The 19,277-nt window shown below is 41.1% G+C and overlaps 1 protein-coding gene across 5 annotated transcripts in view; it reads left to right on the top strand.

Annotated features, from left to right (window-relative positions):
- LOC139747993 (uncharacterized) overlaps positions 1–19,277 on the top strand; it is a 585,795-nt gene that overhangs the window by 333,302 nt on the left and 233,216 nt on the right. The gene's annotated exons all lie outside the window — the stretch shown is intronic.

The raw sequence follows: 19,277 nt of genomic DNA, 5'->3' as shown, positions 1-19,277 counted from the left end.
TAAGTAATTGTTAAACTTGAATTTTTTTTATTAATGATACAGTACTGTTCATCGCTCTTGAAGTAATATTGTTTTTATCTGATTTAAAACTACTGAAGATGAAATATGTGAATAAAATTGTTCAAAAGGTGAAGTGTCGAGTGATAACAGGGCGTATGTGATCCTGGACAAGCAAAACGTCGCTTCATCTGGGAAAGAAAATATAGAATTTTATGACCAAAATGGAATGAAACAACGGAACTCTTGGAATGAATCAACCACACACGTCATACAGTGTGGAATGGATCATTAGCATATGCCAGGATATTCTAGACTAGTCACTTGAATATTTCAGTACATTACAGCACAGTACAGCTGTTACAGCACAGTACAGCTGTTACAGTAGGGGATAATTTACTGTGCAGTAGTTCTGTGATCTGCCAGGGTCAATAAGGCCGTCATAACATCAAGTTATAGCCACAAATCGATTTAACTTGAAACGTTTTTTATGATGTTTAAGATAATTTTGAGACCACATACTCACTCACTTGGCAAACTGCTCTTATATGTAAGATAACTCAACCACAGTCATGTGTCGGTAAAGGAATATATCTTACATATGTATATATCTACAGGGAACATATCAAGAACACAAATGTCTATTTCAAGAGTAAATCCAACATATGTCTGTTAACGTTTTAGGCTACATCGACCATCGCTACATGAAAAAGTCATTACTCTATCAACCAAACTATATTTCAGTCAGCGAAACATTGCCATATCAAAATATCTGTCCTTAATTAATCTTTTATATAAACGTTTTGGTCGGCAGTATACGAACCACACGAATGCGTCAAACACTAGTCCATCATACGAACGTTTTCGGTACATCAGGCCACCTTATAGCTTCATTGACAACATATTTTTACAGTCATTATAAACGTTCCAGCTGAAGCCATGACCAGCAATGTGAGTATCGTATATCAGCTGTATCATCCATGCCATCGCTGCTGTAGGGAATATAGCAGCCACAGTAATGATCCACTGGGTAAATACTGAAATAGCCACACAAATGTCACAGCTGGCTATGTGTCAGCTGTGTCAGTGTTTTTATTGGGAAATGCATTTGTCATATGAACCTGCTTTTGATGTACCAGTATAGGCTTGAATTAATGGGGAATACAACAGGTGTATGAACTGCTTCAATAGTGTATTAATAGGGAATGCAATAACTATATGAATGTTTTTGTAGGGAATACAACTATACGAATGCTTCAGTAGAGAATACAGTAACTATATAAATGTTCCAGTAGGGAATGCAATAGATGTATGAATGTTTCAGAGGGAATACAATAACTATGAATGTTTCAGTAGACTATACAGTAGCTGTAGAATGTTTCAAAAGCGAATACAATAGATGTAAGAATGTTTCAGTAGGGGATGTAATAGCTGTATGAATGTTTCAGTAGAATATACAATAAATGTATGAATGTTTCAGTTGGAAATACAATAGATGTATGAATGTTTCAGTAGGGAATACAATACATGTATGAATCTTTCAGTAGAATATACAATAACTGTATGAATGTTCCAACAAGGAATACAATAGATGTATGAACGCTTCAGTAGGGAATGCAATATCTGTTAGAAAGTTTCAGCAAGGAAACCAAGAGATGTATGAATGTTTCAGTAAGGAATATGACAGGTATATAAATGTTTCAGTGTCGGATGAAACAGCTTCAGTAAGGAATGTATCAATAACTGAATATATCCTGTGGATCCTGAAGAACATACTAGCCACAAAAATGTTTTAGGTTACAAAAAGATTTTAGATATAACTTTGCAAAATCCATATGTATGAACCAGCCAGATGTAGCACATGTTTGGATGATTCATACAAGTTCAACATTATCGTGGCTCACAGTTTTGGGATTGTGTCCTTACTCACTCGATGTGTGTCATGCCTGTGTACATGTCCATGTGTATGTTCATTTGCATGAGTGGCGAGACTTGTATGTGTGTTTGTATTTATTTGTTTCATTTTCTATTATTGTTTATGTAAGTGGAGCGTCATCTTCTGCCAGGCTTGACCACTAGGTATACCAGTCTCATCAGAAAACTTCTCACTCTAAAGGGATCTACATTTCTCTGCTTCTGGAAGTAGCGCAGCCTTGAGCTAAGTGTGTGTGTGTGTGTGTGTGTGTGTGTGTGTGTGTGGGTGTGTGTGTGTGTTTCTGTAAGGCTAACTCCTGCATCACGAAGGAGGACCATGTGTGAGTGGTTTCTCTATACCACTTCATACTCCCTGATTCAGTTCCAGTTAATGATAATGGTAATTAATAATGATAATAGTAATAATACTGATGATAACAATAACATTGATATTAATGATGATGATGATGATGATAATAATAGTAATGATAATAATAATAATAATAATAATAATAATAATAATGATAATGATAATAATGATAATAATGATAATGATTATAATGATGATAATAATGATTATAACATTAACAATGATAACAATAATAATAATAATAGTAATAATAATAATAATAATGATAATAATAATAATAATGATAATAATGATAATAATAATAATAATAATAATAATAATAATAATAATAATAATAATCATGATTATGAATATGATAATTTATTGATTTGATCACATGGCTCTCAACATACATATGGCATTAAACAGTGTATACACACAGTGAGGTGGCATTCTGTATTGTTTTTCAATATATTCACCTGGGTTGGAAAAGTACTGTTCTACAAGGTGTTTGCAGTTACTGGCGCAGGCTCGATACTGCTATGGTGTCGAACTGCAGGTAGGGAGAGAGGGATCTCAGCAGGCAGGAGGTGACGGTGGAGTTGTGCTGAAGTACCTTCCTCCTGGATTGTAGGAGGTGAACAGTGTGTTTAGTGCCTCATGATAGTGATGTAAGGAGGAATGAGGATGTCTTGCATACACCCAGCTCCTCGTGGTAGCAGACCCTGTAGTGTCGTGGAAAGGTGAGCTTGGCAAGACTGGACACTGTGACGATATTCATCAGTTCAGTCGCAGGGAGTCGAGGTACCTTGAGGGTACGAAGAATGAAGATGATGAGACGATAGATCGAGGAACTGATGATGTTGATGCGATGCGATGATGTTGATGCGATGCTTGCAGATGAGTGTGGTGTCCAGAGTGGGAGGAGGAAGCTTGCTGGACTGAGCCACCTGGAGTGGGCTGACGTGGTGTCCAGAGTGGCAGGATGAAGCTTGCTGGGCTGAGCCACCTGGAGTGGGCTGACGTGGTGTCCAGAGTGGCAGGAGGAGGAGGGAGCTTGCTGGGCTGAGCCACCTAGAGTGGGCTGGCGTCTCGTGAGACAACAGGGAGCTGGGTGGGACTGAGAGTGAGGATGATGTTCATAACTGTGGGTTTAGGTTCTGGTGTGATGGTGATGAGAGTTGGTGGAGTCCTTACGCTTGGGGGTCGTTAAGGGTGCTCTGGAGGGTTAGGTAGTTGAGACGTTTTGGTGTCGAGGCTTACATCAGTGGTTGAGTCGCCAACATACTTTCACTGAGGAGGTACTACATCCACCAAGGCATCATTTATGATGTTGAGGAAACACGAGGGTCACATCATTTTGGTGTCTTGTAGGACGACACAGATGAGGAACTGGATGATGACAGTCGCCCCTTGGCTCGTATTGTCTGACGATGCTCACTGAGGAAGTCTGGAAATCGTGAAATATGATTTCTCCACTGTGCTATGGTTGACGAGATCGAAAGAACTTGCACGTCTCTGTAAACTCATTTAAGCAGCTTTGTGTGTAATTACCTATTTGTACTGTACTGGGAGAGGGAGTTTCACGCTCATTGGCCCTCTTCCTTTGTTTATGTTTAATCTTATTGTGTGTGCTGTACGGGGAGAGGAAATTATACACTCGTAGGGCCCCCATCTTCAGTGTAAAGGGTAATCAACTATTTATACTGTATTGGGAGGGCGTTTTACTCTCGTGGGACCCTGTCTGTATGTGTATATGTGTATGTGTATTTACTATAGTGTACCAGATTATATACAAGAAACCATTAAAAAGAACTAAATGATATTTTTCTGTTTGGCTGGATAAGAGAGCCATCTCGCAATTCAAAGTCTCAAATGATCAAATGAATTTCCTAAAAGAAATTTACGAGGAAATTACGGTTAGAAATCAAACCACTTAAGTAACTGACATTCAAATACGTTTACCGTGTGAGAGAATGAGGGAAAACTCTCTTAAATAATTCATGAGCAGCTTAACTGCAGCCTTCAGGGTGTGACAGCTGTCAGCGAGGGGGGAGTGACTGACGGAAGGGAAACACGAGAAATGAATCCGACCCTTAGCACTCTCTCGGGGTCAGGGGTCAGGGGTCAGTATGAATTAAGATAAAAAGACGATTTACTCTTTACGTTACTCATTACTCTCCTCTAGTCACCCGTGGTGAACGTGGACGATACATGTATGAATGAACAGTTGTGAAGTACGGAACAATTTACCTCTTTAGGTATGTATTACGAGAATCTGTACGAAACAATTGACCTCTTTAGGTATGTATTACGAGAATCTGTTGCGAGAAGAATCTGGTAGATTGTCTTAAAATGTAAAGTGGCGGACTCGAAGTTATATTGCCACCACCTCATGGAAAAGAGACCAAGTCAGTGAAATCCAAAAAGTGATTAAGAAATTCTCGTTACATTTAGATCTGTCTTCACACAGGAACTCTGTATGTGCAGATCCACAATTGATCCAGTGTGTTGTGAAGTTGTAGGAAGAATGGAATTCTCGAGTCAGTTACTTGTTACCTCCGTCTATGTGGTTGTAGTTCTTGTTGCTCGGGAACTGGTGATTAAATGTGGTTGTAGTTGTGATTGCTGCTGCTGCACAGGAACTGGCGATCAAAAATATGATTCGAGTACTTAAAAACGGTGAGTAATTGCTCTCGTCTGCCGTGTGGTAAATATGGAAGTCATTTATAGAATTATTATCGCGACATTCACTGTACTCTGCTGGGTCTGGAGTCTCCAAGCTGGAAGGTAAAGATAAATGGTGTAGTCTACCCTGACAGTATAAATCTTCCCTGACAGTATAAGTCTACCCTGACAGTATAAGTCTACCCTGACAGTATAAGTCTACCCTGACAGTATAAGTCTACCCTCACAGTATAAGTCTACCCTCACAGTATAAGTCTACCCTCACAGTATAAGTCTATCCTCACAGTATAAGTCTACCCTCACAGTATAAGTCTATCCTCACAGTATAAGTCTACCTTGACAGTATAAGTCTACCCTCACAGTATAAGTCTATCCTCACAGTATAAGTCTATCCTCACAGTATAAGTCTATCCTCACAGTATAAGTCTACCTTGACAGTATAAGTCTACCCTCACAGTATAAGTCTACCCTCACAGTATAAGTCTATCCTCACAGTATAAGTCTACCCTCACAGTATAAGTCTATCCTCACAGTATAAGTCTACCTTGACAGTATAAGTCTACCCTCACAGTATAAGTCTACCCTCACAGTATAAGTCTATCCTCACAGTATAAGTCTACCTTGACAGTATAAGTCTACCCTCACAGTATAAGTCTATCCTCACAGTATAAGTCTATCCTCACAGTATAAGTCTATCCTCACAGTATAAGTCTATCCTCACAGTATAAGTCTACCCTCACAGTATAAGTCTATCCTCACAGTATAAGTCTACCCTGACAGTATAAGTCTATCCTCACAGTATAAGTCTATCCTCACAGTATAAGTCTACCCTCACAGTATAAGTCTATCCTCACAGTATAAGTCTACCCTGACAGTATAAGTCTATCCTCACAGTATAAGTCTATCCTCACAGTATAAGTCTACTCTGATGATATGTTGTTGGTTGACTCAGAGTTTTAACTTAACTGTTAAAGTAGGATTTTTCTTTATAATCAACAGTCACTCAGAAATAATGTCAAGAATTTCAGAAAAATCGTTTTACATACTTCAGTATCCTTTTTGTTTTTACATATGTTTACTGGAGACGGTGTTCAGTGATTATCTGAAATCAATAAGTATCTGCAGATGACATTACCAACTCATGCATAAGGGATCCAAACCTTTTTTAAAGGAATGCAATGGAAAGTGGACAGCAACAGACCACTGGGTCCTTTTCAGGCCATGTGTGATGGTAGAAGAGATCAGAGGCACTGAGATCACTGTGGTGAGTGTAGAAGAGATCAGAGGCACTGAGATCACTGTGGTGAGTGTAGAAGAGATCAGAGGCACTGAGATCACTGTGGTGAGTGTAGAAGAGATCAGAGGCACTGAGATCACTGTGGTGAGTGTAGAAGAGATCAGAGGCGCTGAGATCACTGTGGTGAGTGTTGAAGAGATCAGAGACACTGAGATTACTGTGGTGAGTGTAGAAGAGATCAGAGGCACTGAGATCACTGTGGTGAGTGTAGAGGAGATCAGAGGCGCTGAGATCACTGTGGTGAGTGTAGAAGAGATCAGAGGCGCTGAGATCACTGTGGTGAGTGTAGAAGAGATCAGAGGCACTGAGATCACTGTGGTGAGTGTAGAAAAGCAAACAGCGGACTGAAGGAGAAACGACGACAAACTTTCTATGTAACAAAAGAGGAGCAAATAATGGTATTCAGGGATTTGAAGCGTAGAGTTTTAATCAACTATTCTGTTTGGTAAATCATTCATTATGTCAAAGATCCTTCTGAAGGAAAGGTATTTTGTCTCATTCGAAGTAAAAAGTTTGCTTATGAGTTGGTGTCTGTTACTGCGAGGTATATGAGCCAAATCTATTCTTTAACAGCAGCTTTGATTGTAATAGTCAAAGGTGACTAGATACGAGTTGTACAACCGGCTCTCAGTATTCTGTTTCTCAATCCGGGAATTAGCTCGTTAGCTTTCCTCTGTACTTTCTCTGTTATGTGTAAGTCTTTTTTTTCAAAGCCAGGTTGACCATAACTGAGCATAGTATACAAAGTAGAGACGTACCAGTAAGTCCTAATGAGTTATGATTCGTTTCGTAGACTTCAATTCCAGTACCTTACCATAAAACCTGTTCGTCTAGGATTTCAGTTGCCTTTACGATCTGCTCTATTGACTTAATATGCGTAGAGCTCGCTAGAACGAAGTCCTTCTCTGTCATTTCGTAGCTCTTCATACTGCAACTTGCCTTCTCGTTTGTGTTGCCAATTTGTAAAACGTTGCAATTTTTCGATATTAGAATCGATTAGCTACAAGTAAGTCCAGCCTGTTGGTAGTTGACATTGTTTCTGTAAACGTTCAGTTTCTATTGTGGCTTTATTTAACAGCTGATCTGTCGCTTCTGACGTCTTATAATATTACATCATTATCACAAGACTGATCCTTGTGGCACACTACTTGTTACCTCCAGCCACTCTGAGGCTTGACCGTTGATTACAACACTTTGTTTACCTACTCTTGACCTGGGGCTCTGCTGTGCCTACACTTGACATGGGGCTCTGCTGTGCCCACTCTTGACCTGGGACTCTGGCGTACCCACCCTTGACCTGGGGCTCTGAGTTGCCCGTCCTTGACCTGGGGCTCTGACTGGCCCGTCCTTGACCTGGGGCTCTGGCATGCCTACCCTTGACCTGGGGCTCTGGCTTGCCCGCCCTTGACCTGGGACTCTGGCATGCCTACCCTTGACCTGGGGCTCTGGCTTGCCCGCCCTTGACCTGGGACTCTGGCGTACCCACCCTTACCCTGGGGCTGTGGCATGCCCACCCTTGACCTGGGGCTCTGACTTGTCTGCCCTTGACCTGGGGCTCTGGCGTCTCTCTCAGCTACTCAGAGGAATTTTTTTTCCCAGGTGAGCCTCCGTAGCATTAAGTCACGTTTGGCCATAACGTATTTACTGTTTACTCTCAGGACCAAACAGAAGAAAGTAAGACGTTTAGTTAAAAGAAAAACGTGTAATTTCAAGGGGAATAGATAAATGACATTGCTAAGTTATTTTTTTTCCTTTTTAGTAGATATTTAAATTTTTTAAGTTGTTTTTAGTGATTGATATTCAAAGTTTGGAGTTGGCTTAAAGAGAGACGTTTTTTTTAAGGCAGGAGTTTGAACTTATCATTCGTCTTGCAAAGTGGGTCATGATACATGTCAGAGACAGGTAATGATTAGATACATAGATAGATAAACAGACAGACAGATAGATAGAGAGTTAGACAGACAGCCAGGTAGATAGACAGACAAACGGATAGATAGGTAGATATACAGATAAAGACAGACAAACAAACGGTTAACTTGATAAACAGATAGATAGATAGATGGACGGATGGATAGATAAATAAATAGGTAGATAGATAGATAGATAGATATCAATAGATAGATAGATAAATATATAGATACAAGGGTAGGTAAGTGGGTTGGTAGGTCTTTCATGATGGGTAGAAATGTTGAGACATCGCTACTTGTATAACACAAAGTCATAATTACGCCGACATGAGAATTTACGTAGTTCTGGGCAATTCCATTTGTAGCGAGACAGACATTGTGTTCGGCCATGCCAACTCACAACACTGGTTAATCACTTTAATACTCGTCATCAAAGGCGTCTTTAGCGAGTTGATGTTATTATCACAGAATACAGAATCCTCTATAAAAAGAATCCAACAGACTTTCTGAGTTCGTGTTTCTATAAAACTTAGCATCGAGAGAAAAGTTGAGCAGAAATTTCCAGTGGGGAGAGAACGCCTCTGGAATACATCTGGAGGCGATGAGTGAAGTCCAGGGAAAGTGTCGTATGTGGGCCAGCCACCCGAGGCGGGAGGTAAATGGTTGGAAGACATGAGTGATGAGGGATATGGCTAGGACGTCTGTGAGTCTGACTCAATCCCCTGGTGACTGACTTACCACACCGCTACTCTGTGTCCACTACACTGCACTGTTACCCATTACACTGCTCTCTGTTGCACTCAACTGCCCACTACATTGCATTGTTACCCATTACACTGCTCTCTCTTGCACTCAACTGCCCACTACACTGCACTGTTACCCATTACACTGGTCTCTCTTGCACTCAACTGCCCACTACACTGCGTTGTTACCCATTACACTGCTCTCTCTTCCACTCATCTGGCCACTACACTGCACTGTAACCCATTACACTGCTCTCTCTTGCACTCAGTGTCCACTACACTGCATTGTTACCCATTACACTGGTCTCTCTTGCACTCAACTGCCCACTACACTGCACTGTTACCCATTACACTGCTCTCTCTTCCACTCATCTGGCCACTACACTGCACTGTAACCCATTACACTGCTCTCTCTTGCACTCAGATGTCCACTACACTGCATTGTTACCCATTACACTGCTCTCTCTTGCACTAAACTGGCCACTACACTGCACTGTTACCCATTACACTGCTCTCTTTTGCACTCAGATGGCCACTGCGCTGCACTGTGACCCATTGCACTGGTCTCTCTTGCACTCAACTGCCCTCTACACTGCACTGTTACCAATTACACTGCTCTCTCTCTCTTGCACTCAGATGGTAACTACTCTGCACTGTTACCCATTACACTGCTCTCTCTTGCACTCAACTGGCTACTACACTCAGTTACCCATTACACTGCTCTCTGTTATATACACTGGTCACCGCATTGCACTGTTACTCAATTCACTGCTTTGTCGCTCATTCCAATGCTGTATTTTGTTAGCTGCACTGCTTTCTCATTCATTCTAATGGTCCCTACACTGCTCACTAATGCACTGCACTAATCACTGCACTGGCGTCTTCTGCTCTCAAATGCCTGCTTCACTGATCCCAGTTGTACTTATTTTCACAGTTTCCCTGGTTTCTGTTGCACATTTCTGTTCAGTACACTGTATTCTGCTAGACCATTTATGCTTTTTTGCTTTTTGTAGGATCCCATCATTCGTCGCTCAATTCTGTAACCTGCTGTATCGCCCTCTGCTGGACTGTACCACCTGCTAACCTGCTGTATGGTTGACTTCAACACCTTTTTCTACACTGCTGGTCTGCTTGGCTCTTCCACCTGACACACTAGTGGCTTCTGCTGGTCTTTACCACCTGCCACACTGCTGTCTGCTGCACGCTGCCACATACTGCAGGACCATCTGCTGGTCTCTGCCACCTGCCACACTGCTGTCTGCTGCACGCTACCACATACTGCAGGACCATCTGCTGGTCTCTACCACCTGCCACACTGCTGTCTGCTGCACGCTACCACATACTGCAGGACCATCTGCTGGTCTCTACCACCTGCCACACTGCTGTCTGCTGCACGCTGCCACATACTGCAGGACCATCTGCTGGTCTCTGCCACCTACCACACTGCTGTCTGCTGCACGCTACCACATACTGCAGGACCATCTGCTGGTCTCTACCACCTGCCACACTGCTGTCTGCTGCACGCTACCACATACTGCAGGACCATCTGCTGGTCTCTACCACCTGCCACACTGCTGTCTGCTGCACGCTGCCACATACTGCAGGACCATCTGCTGGTCTCTACCACCTGCCACACTGCTGTCTGCTGCACGCTACCACATACTGCAGGACCATCTGCTGGTCTCTACCACCTGCCACACTGCTGTCTGCTGCACGCTACCACATACTGCAGGACCATCTGCTGGTCTCTACCACCTGCCACACTGCTGTCTGCTGCACGCTACCACATACTGCAGGACCATCTGCTGGTCTCTACCACCTGCCACACTGCTGTCTGCTGCACGCTGCCACATACTGCAGGACCATCTGCTGGTCTCTACCACCTGCCACACTGCTGTCTGCTGCACGTTACCACATACTGCAGGACCAGCTGCTGGTCTCTGCCACCTGCCACACTGCTGTCTGCTGCGCTTTGCTGATGGCTGCATTGCCCTGTGTTGCATTTCGTCTGCTGTGTTGCAGGCAGCTACGCTCTGTACGTTGCTCTCTGTTGCATTGTTCTCTTCTGAGCTTTTCCAGTGTTCACTGTTCTCTGCTGAAACTTCTCTCTGTTCACTGTTCTCTGCTGAACCTTATCATCAGCTCTTCATCTTTCCACTTGACTTTACAACCTTTCAAAATACTCCCTGACAGACTGCAGCTCCTGCTGCTCCACAATGTCTTTCAATCTGCTGGACTGTACCACCTGCTGGACTGTTTCCTGCTGGGTCTACTACTTGCATCATTCTGCTGGACTGTGCCCTGCTGGGTCTGTTACCTGCTTCAGTCTGCTGGACTGTGCCCTGCTGGGTCTGTTACCTGCTTCAGTCTGCTGGACTGTGCCCTGCTGGGTCTGTTACCTGCTTCAGTCTGCTGGACTGTGCCCTGCTGGGTCTGTTACCTGCTTCAGTCTGCTGGACTGTGCCCTGCTGGGTCCACCACCTTCACCACGCCTCTCTGGTTAAGTTCCTACTTGCAACATTACCCTGAGCTGGACTTTCGTGATACTTGCAACATCCCTCTCACCTGGACTCCTCCACTTGCAGGGTTTCTTCCTGCTCTGGTCTGCCGTCTGCAGAAGCGCTCTCTGCTGCACTCCACAACTGTACCCAGAGTTCTGCGTTGGTGAGGGATACTCGCTCTTGCCACACTCTTCTTCCAGCCTACACACACCCACGAAAAAAATAAAAAAAATAAAACCAGTTTCGAACATATGCATACAATGTGTTGTACCATCCAGATCTAATTGTAATTTCGAGTCCTTCTCTTTTAATTAGAATGGAATTCAGTATAATCCCAGCTTTCAGGACGAAAAGAAAAAATATAGCAGCCTATATATATATTTCTTGTAGTATTGGAAAATATTTCTTGGGTTTTAGAATATCTATACTTCGCTATTGTGCTCGTTCTTGTGTTTATCTGCACCAGGAATATGTATATATATGTACAGAAATATCTGTTGTTTTGATACAGTATTTTGCTTATTCGGTAAAGGATGTTGACATATTCTCCTGCTGTTTTGTTGTGTCACTGACGTCAGACTCAGTCAACAGCGTCAAACATCATCAGAAAATATCACAAATTAGATTAAATCATCGACAACATCAGATGATATCAAGCGACATGAGAGAATATCAGATCGCATCAGACAATATCGAATCACATTTAAGACATCAAACATCATCACACATCAGACAACACTGGACACATATATGAACTTGCGTTCATGTCGACAAAAAACGAACCCTCGACACGGTTTGGAAATTATCAAGTAAGTCAGCCAAGTTTGCTTATGAATACAGTCGTGAATGTATCGTCAATAATAAGTATATGTTTAGCTACAGCATATCATGCAACATCTCCAGAGTAGGAGTGATGATGCTCAACATTATTATGATCTGCACTAGGAACTCTGTGAGAAACTAGAGACATCCCCTAAAGGTGTTGAGGCGTCGCTTTAAGATACAAAGATGTTTAAATCCTTTAAGAATGTTAGTGTTTGTATGATTCGATACGAGAAACCAAAATTACGTCTGTAGTTACTTTCCTGTTCGTCAGATGTTCTTATGAATATAGAATATTTTTACAGAGATTACATTTACGCAATATGTTCACGAAATATATATTTAGATCTCATTTAAGTTTTAGGTTCGCCTGACGTCATGTGAAGCGTTTGGGGTAAACCATGGAAAGCTGTGTAGGTATGTATATTTGCGTGTGTGGACGTGTATGTATATACATGTGTATGGGGGTGGGTTGGGCCATTTCTTTCGTCTGTTTCCTTGCGCTACCTCGCAAACGCGGGAGACAGCGGCAAAAAAAAAAGAAAAAAAAAAAAAATATATATATATATATATATATATATATATATATATATATATATATATATATATATATATATATATAGTTAATCATTATCACCTACAGCACACCAACCTGAAGGCTGTAACGAAACTACCAGTTCACATGGAACAGTTGATGCCCACATACGACCCACCTTGATAGTCCACAAGATTTGTAAATTTCTCAGGTGGTCTCAAATGGGTGGAGAAGTCTATTCAAACTTGCAATTGGATTCCATTACCACGCGAACACTTCAACAGCCGTTCCTTTTCTTGACTAACTACGTCTGTATTTTTTTTTTTTCTGTTGGCCAGGTACGCCTTTACCCACAAGTCTCACACGCTTTCTCTTTGACTATATTTCTCTGCCTGTTTCATGTTCCTATTCTAGACACGACGGGCTCATAACTCAAAAAATATAATCTCTTTCCTGCCCTTCGCACTGATTCAACACACTATGAATAAACCTTTGACTGACCTGACCTGTATTGTTTTCAGTGAAAGACAACTCTATACATCATGTATATTTACGTCTGTCTATGTATCCATCTATCTCTCTATATGTGTGTGTGTGTGTGTGTGTGTGTGGAATGCAATGTCGTATAATGATGTAAAACATCTTGTTTATTAGTTAATTTTTCGTCAGTAATCGTGTCGTCATCAGAAAATAATAATGAACACTCTCGGATATTATTGTTATTCTTGTAAACATAATGGTAATTAAGGGTAATTAAAAATACATAATAACTGGATGTCAACCTTTAATAAGGCTACTCACAATACCTATTGAAATTTATCCCAGAATTTCAGTTATCATCTACGATCAAGGATGATGCTAATACTTTATGAAGGTTTTAAGATGTTCCCAGGCGTCATACAGCTACGCGTCTGATGATAACCAGGTATCAGGCATCGGAAACATCGTGGATATCCTAGTGTTTAGGTCACTCTGCACGAACTGGTGCTTGAATTGCCGAACCATCTGTTACAGCTGTTAGAAATGACTGGCGGGGAAAACACCACCCTGTGTCAGTGGCTATGTTTTCAGTACTGCGTTGGAGTGTGAGGGAAGACCTTATGAAAGTACTGTATACTACAAAGATAAGCTCACGAGAAAGTTTTCCCCAGCTTAAAGCTTCCAGCTTCAGGTCTGGTAAGATGTGAATGTCTTAGAAATTGTTTGTGTCATGATTCCGTTAATATATGTAAATTTTTAATTTTTTTGGTTAACTCTTTGGTAATTATTTCAAGATATTATAATCATGTTTCTTTGTAGTTTTTATTTTTGTCTGATAGATGTGCTGGAAATGAGATGTTTGAGGACAATGTGTGGTGTGAGGTGGTTTGATCGAGTAAGTAACGTAAGGGTAAGAGAGATGTGTGGAAATAAAAAGAGCGTGGTTGAGAGAGCAGAAGAGGGTGTTTTGAAATGGTTTGGGCACATGGAGAGAATGAGTGAGGAAAGATTGACCAAGAGGATATATGTGTCGGAGGTGGAGGGAACGAGGAGAAGAGGGAGACCAAATTGGAGGTGGAAAGATGGAGTGAAAAGGATTTTGTGTGATCGGGGCCTGAACATGCAGGAGGGTGAAAGGAGGGCAAGGAATAGAGTGAATTGGAGCGATGTGGTATACAGGGGTTGACGTGCTGTCAGTGGATTGAATCAAGGCATGTGAAGCGTCTGGGGTGAACCATGGAAAGCTGTGTAGGTGTGTATATTTGCGTGTATGGACGTGTGTATGTACATGTGTATGGGGGGGTTGGGCCATTTCTTTCGTCTGTTTCCTTGCGCTACCTCGCAAACGCGGGAGACAGCGACAAAGTATAAAAAAAAAAAAAAAAAAAAAAAAATATATATATATATATATATATATATAGGGGGTGACTGTATTATTGACTGGTTGGTAAGGTTATTTAATGTAAGTAAGACTCATGGTGAGGTGCCTGAGGATTGGCGGAATGCGTGCAGTGTCATTGTACAAAGGCAAAGGGGATAAGAGTGAGTGCTCAAATTACAGAGGTATAAGTCTGTTGAGTATTCCTGGTAAATTATATGGGAGGGTATTGATTGAGAGGGTGAAGGCATGTACAGAGCATGAGATTGGGGAAGAGCAGTGTGGTTTCAGAAGTGGTAGAGGATGTGTGGATCAGGTGTTTGCTTTGAAGAATGTATGTCAGAAATACTTAGAAAAGCAAATGGATTTGTATGTAGCATTTATGGATCTGGAGAAGGCATATGATAGAGTTGATAGAGATGCTCTGTGGAAGGTATTAATAATATATGGTGTGGGAGGCAAGTTGTTAGAAGCAGTGAAAAGTTTTTATCGAGGATGTAAGGCATGTGTTCGTGTAGGAAGAGAGGAAAGTGATTGGTTCTCAGTGAATGTAGGTTTGCGGCAGGGGTGTGCGATGTCTCCATGGTTGTTTAATTTGTTTATGGATGGGGTTGTTAGGGAGGTGAATGCAAGAGTTTTGGAAAGAGGGGCAAGTATGAAGTCTGTTGTGGATGAGAGAGCTTGGGAAGTGAGTCAGTTGTTGTTCGCTGATGATACAGCGCTGGTGGCTGATTCATGTGAGAAACTGCAGAAGCTGGTGACTGAGTTTGGTAAAGTGTGTGAAAGAAGAAAGTTAAGAGTAAATGTGAATAAGAGCAAGGTTATTAGGTACAGTAGGGTTGAGGGTCAAGTCAATTGGGAGGTGAGTTTGAATGGAGAAAAACTGGAGGAAGTGAAGTGTTTTAGATATCTGGGAGTGGATCTGGCAGCGGATGGAAACATGGAAGTGGAAGTGGATCATAGGGTGGGGGAGGGGGCGAAAATTCTGGGAGCCTTGAAGAATGTGTGGAAGTCGAGAACATTATCTCGGAAAGCAAAAATGGGTATGTTTGAAGGAATAGTGGTTCCAACAATGTTGTATGGTTGCGAGACGTGGACTATGGATAGAGTTGTGCGCAGGAGGATGGATGTGCTGGAAATGAGATGTTTGAGGACAATGTGTGGTGTGAGGTGGTTTGATCGAGTAAGTAACGTAAGGGTAAGAGAGATGTGTGGAAATAAAAAGAGCATGGTTGAGAGAGCAGAAGAGGGTGTTTTGAAATGGTTTGGTCACATGGAGAGAATAAGTGAGGAAAGATTGACCAAGAGGATATATGTGTCGGAGGTGGAGGGAACGAGGAGAAGAGGGAGACCAAATTGGAGGTGGAAAGATGGAGTGAAAAAGATTTTGTGTGATCGGGGCCTGAACATGCAGGAGGGTGAAAGGAGGGCAAGGAATAGAGTGAATTGGAGCGATGTGGTATACCGGGGTTGACGTGCTGTCAGTGGATTGAATCAAGGCATGTGAAGCGTCTGGGGTAAACCATGGAAAGCTGTATAGGTATGTATATTTGCGTGTGTGGACGTATGTATATACATGTGTATGGGGTGGGTTGGGCCATTTCTTTCGTCTGTTTCCTTGCGCTACCTCGCAAACGCGGGAGACAGCGACAAAGCAAAAAAAAAAAAAAAAAAAAAAAAGATTACTGCTGTTCTTGATCGTTTTTAATCTTGACTATATAAGTTCATTCGTTTTTGTTAAAGTTCATTAGGTTTGGTTAATAACCTAACGAGATTTATACAAACAGTTATCATTTTTTTTTCTTTACATTTACCATTTGATTTACTGCACCGGTGTTGTCTGAGACCCTATTTATTTCAAGGTTCTGATAAAACGAGTTAGTTTCGACACGTTAACCAATGAACAAGAAGTTGATAACTACACTGGCGTGCCTTTTCATTATATATATATATATATATATATATATATATATATATATATATATATATATATATATATATATATATATATATATATATATATATATATATATATATATGTGTGTGTGTGTGTGTGTGTGTGTGTGTGTTATATAAGCAATTCATTGTTAAAGATCCTAATTCATTTCTTAACGAGATTACGAATTTGAATCTTGGACAATACGTAATGATGAACTCTAGCGTTCAGTCCTCGTTCTAGTAACATTCCTTTAAAGGAAACGTCTTATATATACAGTGACAGTTTTCTTAGGGTTTCAGAGTAAGTTGAAATCCCTTGATCACATATGAATAACGGAATGTCTATGAAGTCTTCCAGTGTAACCATCTCTAGCGAATGGTCTTTCTCTGTCATCACAAATGATGGCTTAACGACCATCCAGATAACATCCAGCATTCGGTTTATAAACTATGTTAATGCCACATTTTCTCCACATTTTCGAATTACCTGATGGAACGCGAGAGTATGTGGTTCACAGCTGACGTAGAGATTAATCCAAATCTTCCATTTATAGTTATCATTATCAAATGATTGGATAACTTGTTCGTCAGTTTATGATAATCCTCTGTTCACGTATATACAAAGTTCACATTATTTATTTTTGTGAATTCTAATTATGCTTTTATTCATAGTCTCACAAGTAGTATATTTGCTATTTGTCCTGTTTTAAATTTGATGACGAATTGATATTTCAAAGAAAACTTTCAAGCGATAATTGGTCCTTCGTAATCTACAGACATGTGTTGCAAAAACCACAAACTATTATAAATCCTCATGTGTAAGTTGGGGTGTTGGGTAAACACAGTGGAGAGCATCTGAATTTGATTCATCTAATGGTACATGAATAAAACTCACAAGCTCCTCCCTGTGTGTACTCACCAACACAATTTACACACTTGTTGTAATGAATTATTTAAATCCTCATGTAGCTTCTCTTCCGGGGGCACTGGTTCAATTTTTCGCAGTATAAACTCCAGCAAAGTTCCAGTCTACGTAACAAGCTTAGAAATTGCCTGATGAATTTTCTTCTTCCTCATAGTTTTAGTGACGGTGATGTTAAAGACCAAGGGTTATATTAGAGGAATATTTATATTTGTAGATGTAGATCCAAGGGGTGTAGAGGAGGCATCTCCTGTCTACATCTACACATATGATACAAGTAAACCATCGAATACTGGTAGAACGAAGAGACGTTTGAAGTCTTGGAGAGTTGAAGATTTGGGTCGTTCAATTCCACCGTGTGCCGTACGTAGTAGTCAAACCACCATTCTCGGCCAATAGAAATCACTCATAGGAAGGTGATTACCCCTTCTCAGTATCCAGGTTATCAGTAGAAAACCCATGTAAACAACAGCTACTGATAGAGGCGTTTGATACGTGTACTGATCAGCTTTTCATTGTCTCATATGAAGGTTCAACCAGTTGGATCTGTGAATGAACACAGGTTGGTTGAGTGGTTGTTTCCGCTTTGTGCCTGTCAACTGCCAGTGTCATTGTCAAGTTACGTCCACCAAACAAAGCTCTTAACACCACCTTCAGGTGTTGAGGATCATCCCAAGACGACATAGATTTAAGAATACATGTTCTCCATTATGTATGTGGCTCATGGAGGTGCAGGTTGGATAAGTATTGTTTACAACGAAAATTATTTGTTTCCACAGTCTTCAATATTTTATGGAATATTCTTTAATTTAGTCATTGTTCAAATGTATTTTTAAAACGTGAAATTAATTTTGTTTTATTTTCTAAGGTTGATTTTTATGTTGTTAGACTCAATCATCCTAGATCGTTTTTGCTTTATGTTGAAATTGATATTGTCTTGCTCAATGTTATCGATAATAAGTGCTATGTTTTGTGAATAACATTATTAGATTAACACTTTTACTAAATTTTACATTTCCTCAAGTAGGTTTGCTATTGAATTTACTGGTTTTAGTTGGTATGAATTTATGTATCCCTGGGGCAAGGGAAGAAAGAAAATTTCTCACGTGTTTCCTGCTTGTCATAGAGGGAAACCAAACAGGGAAGGAGAGGGGCGCTGGAAAACCTCCCATGCTTGAAATCTGATTTTCTAAAAGTTGAAATAGAAAAAGGAGTCAAGCGAGAAGTGCTCAGTGTTCTTCAAGGCTCAGGCTCGGGTGTCTACATTTGTGTGGATGTCATCAAGATGTGACGAAGGGAGAGATGGCAGAGGATCCTCAATGTCTTATTTCTGAACGAAACAAAGTGTTAAGGGAAAGGCGAAGGTTCGAAATGTCTTAGGGATAAAGTCAGGGGTTGGTGTGAGGGCGAGCTAAGGAAAGGGGCAAAACATCTATTTGCCGGAGGATGAGCAGTGGAAATGTGTGAAAAATGGAACGTAGACTTAAGTGGGTGAAAATGAAGTAGATCACGAGAGCAAGGGTGACTATTAGTGTTTATACTCCTGGAAACGAGAGGACAAGAGAAAAGAGGCGGCTGTTCTGGGAGAGGAGGTGAGTGAGTGTGTCAGATAAAGAGATATCATTAACATATGCTAATGACGTAGCTATTATAACTAAACATGAGAGAGGCTTGATGAATAGGTGGTCCATTTGTTTGAAGAGAAACGGCGGAAAAATCAGTAAAATGGAAACGATTCAAATTACCAGAGACAGAGGAGAGTGTGACTCGAATATACCAGACCACCAGCTACAACAGTGAGGGTTG

Source organism: Panulirus ornatus, chromosome 71 (genome assembly GCF_036320965.1).
Source record: "Panulirus ornatus isolate Po-2019 chromosome 71, ASM3632096v1, whole genome shotgun sequence".
NCBI classification, from domain to species: domain Eukaryota; kingdom Metazoa; phylum Arthropoda; class Malacostraca; order Decapoda; family Palinuridae; genus Panulirus; species Panulirus ornatus.
Note: the sequence above shows the minus strand (reverse complement) of the source record. Positions and strands in the feature narration are given on the sequence as shown.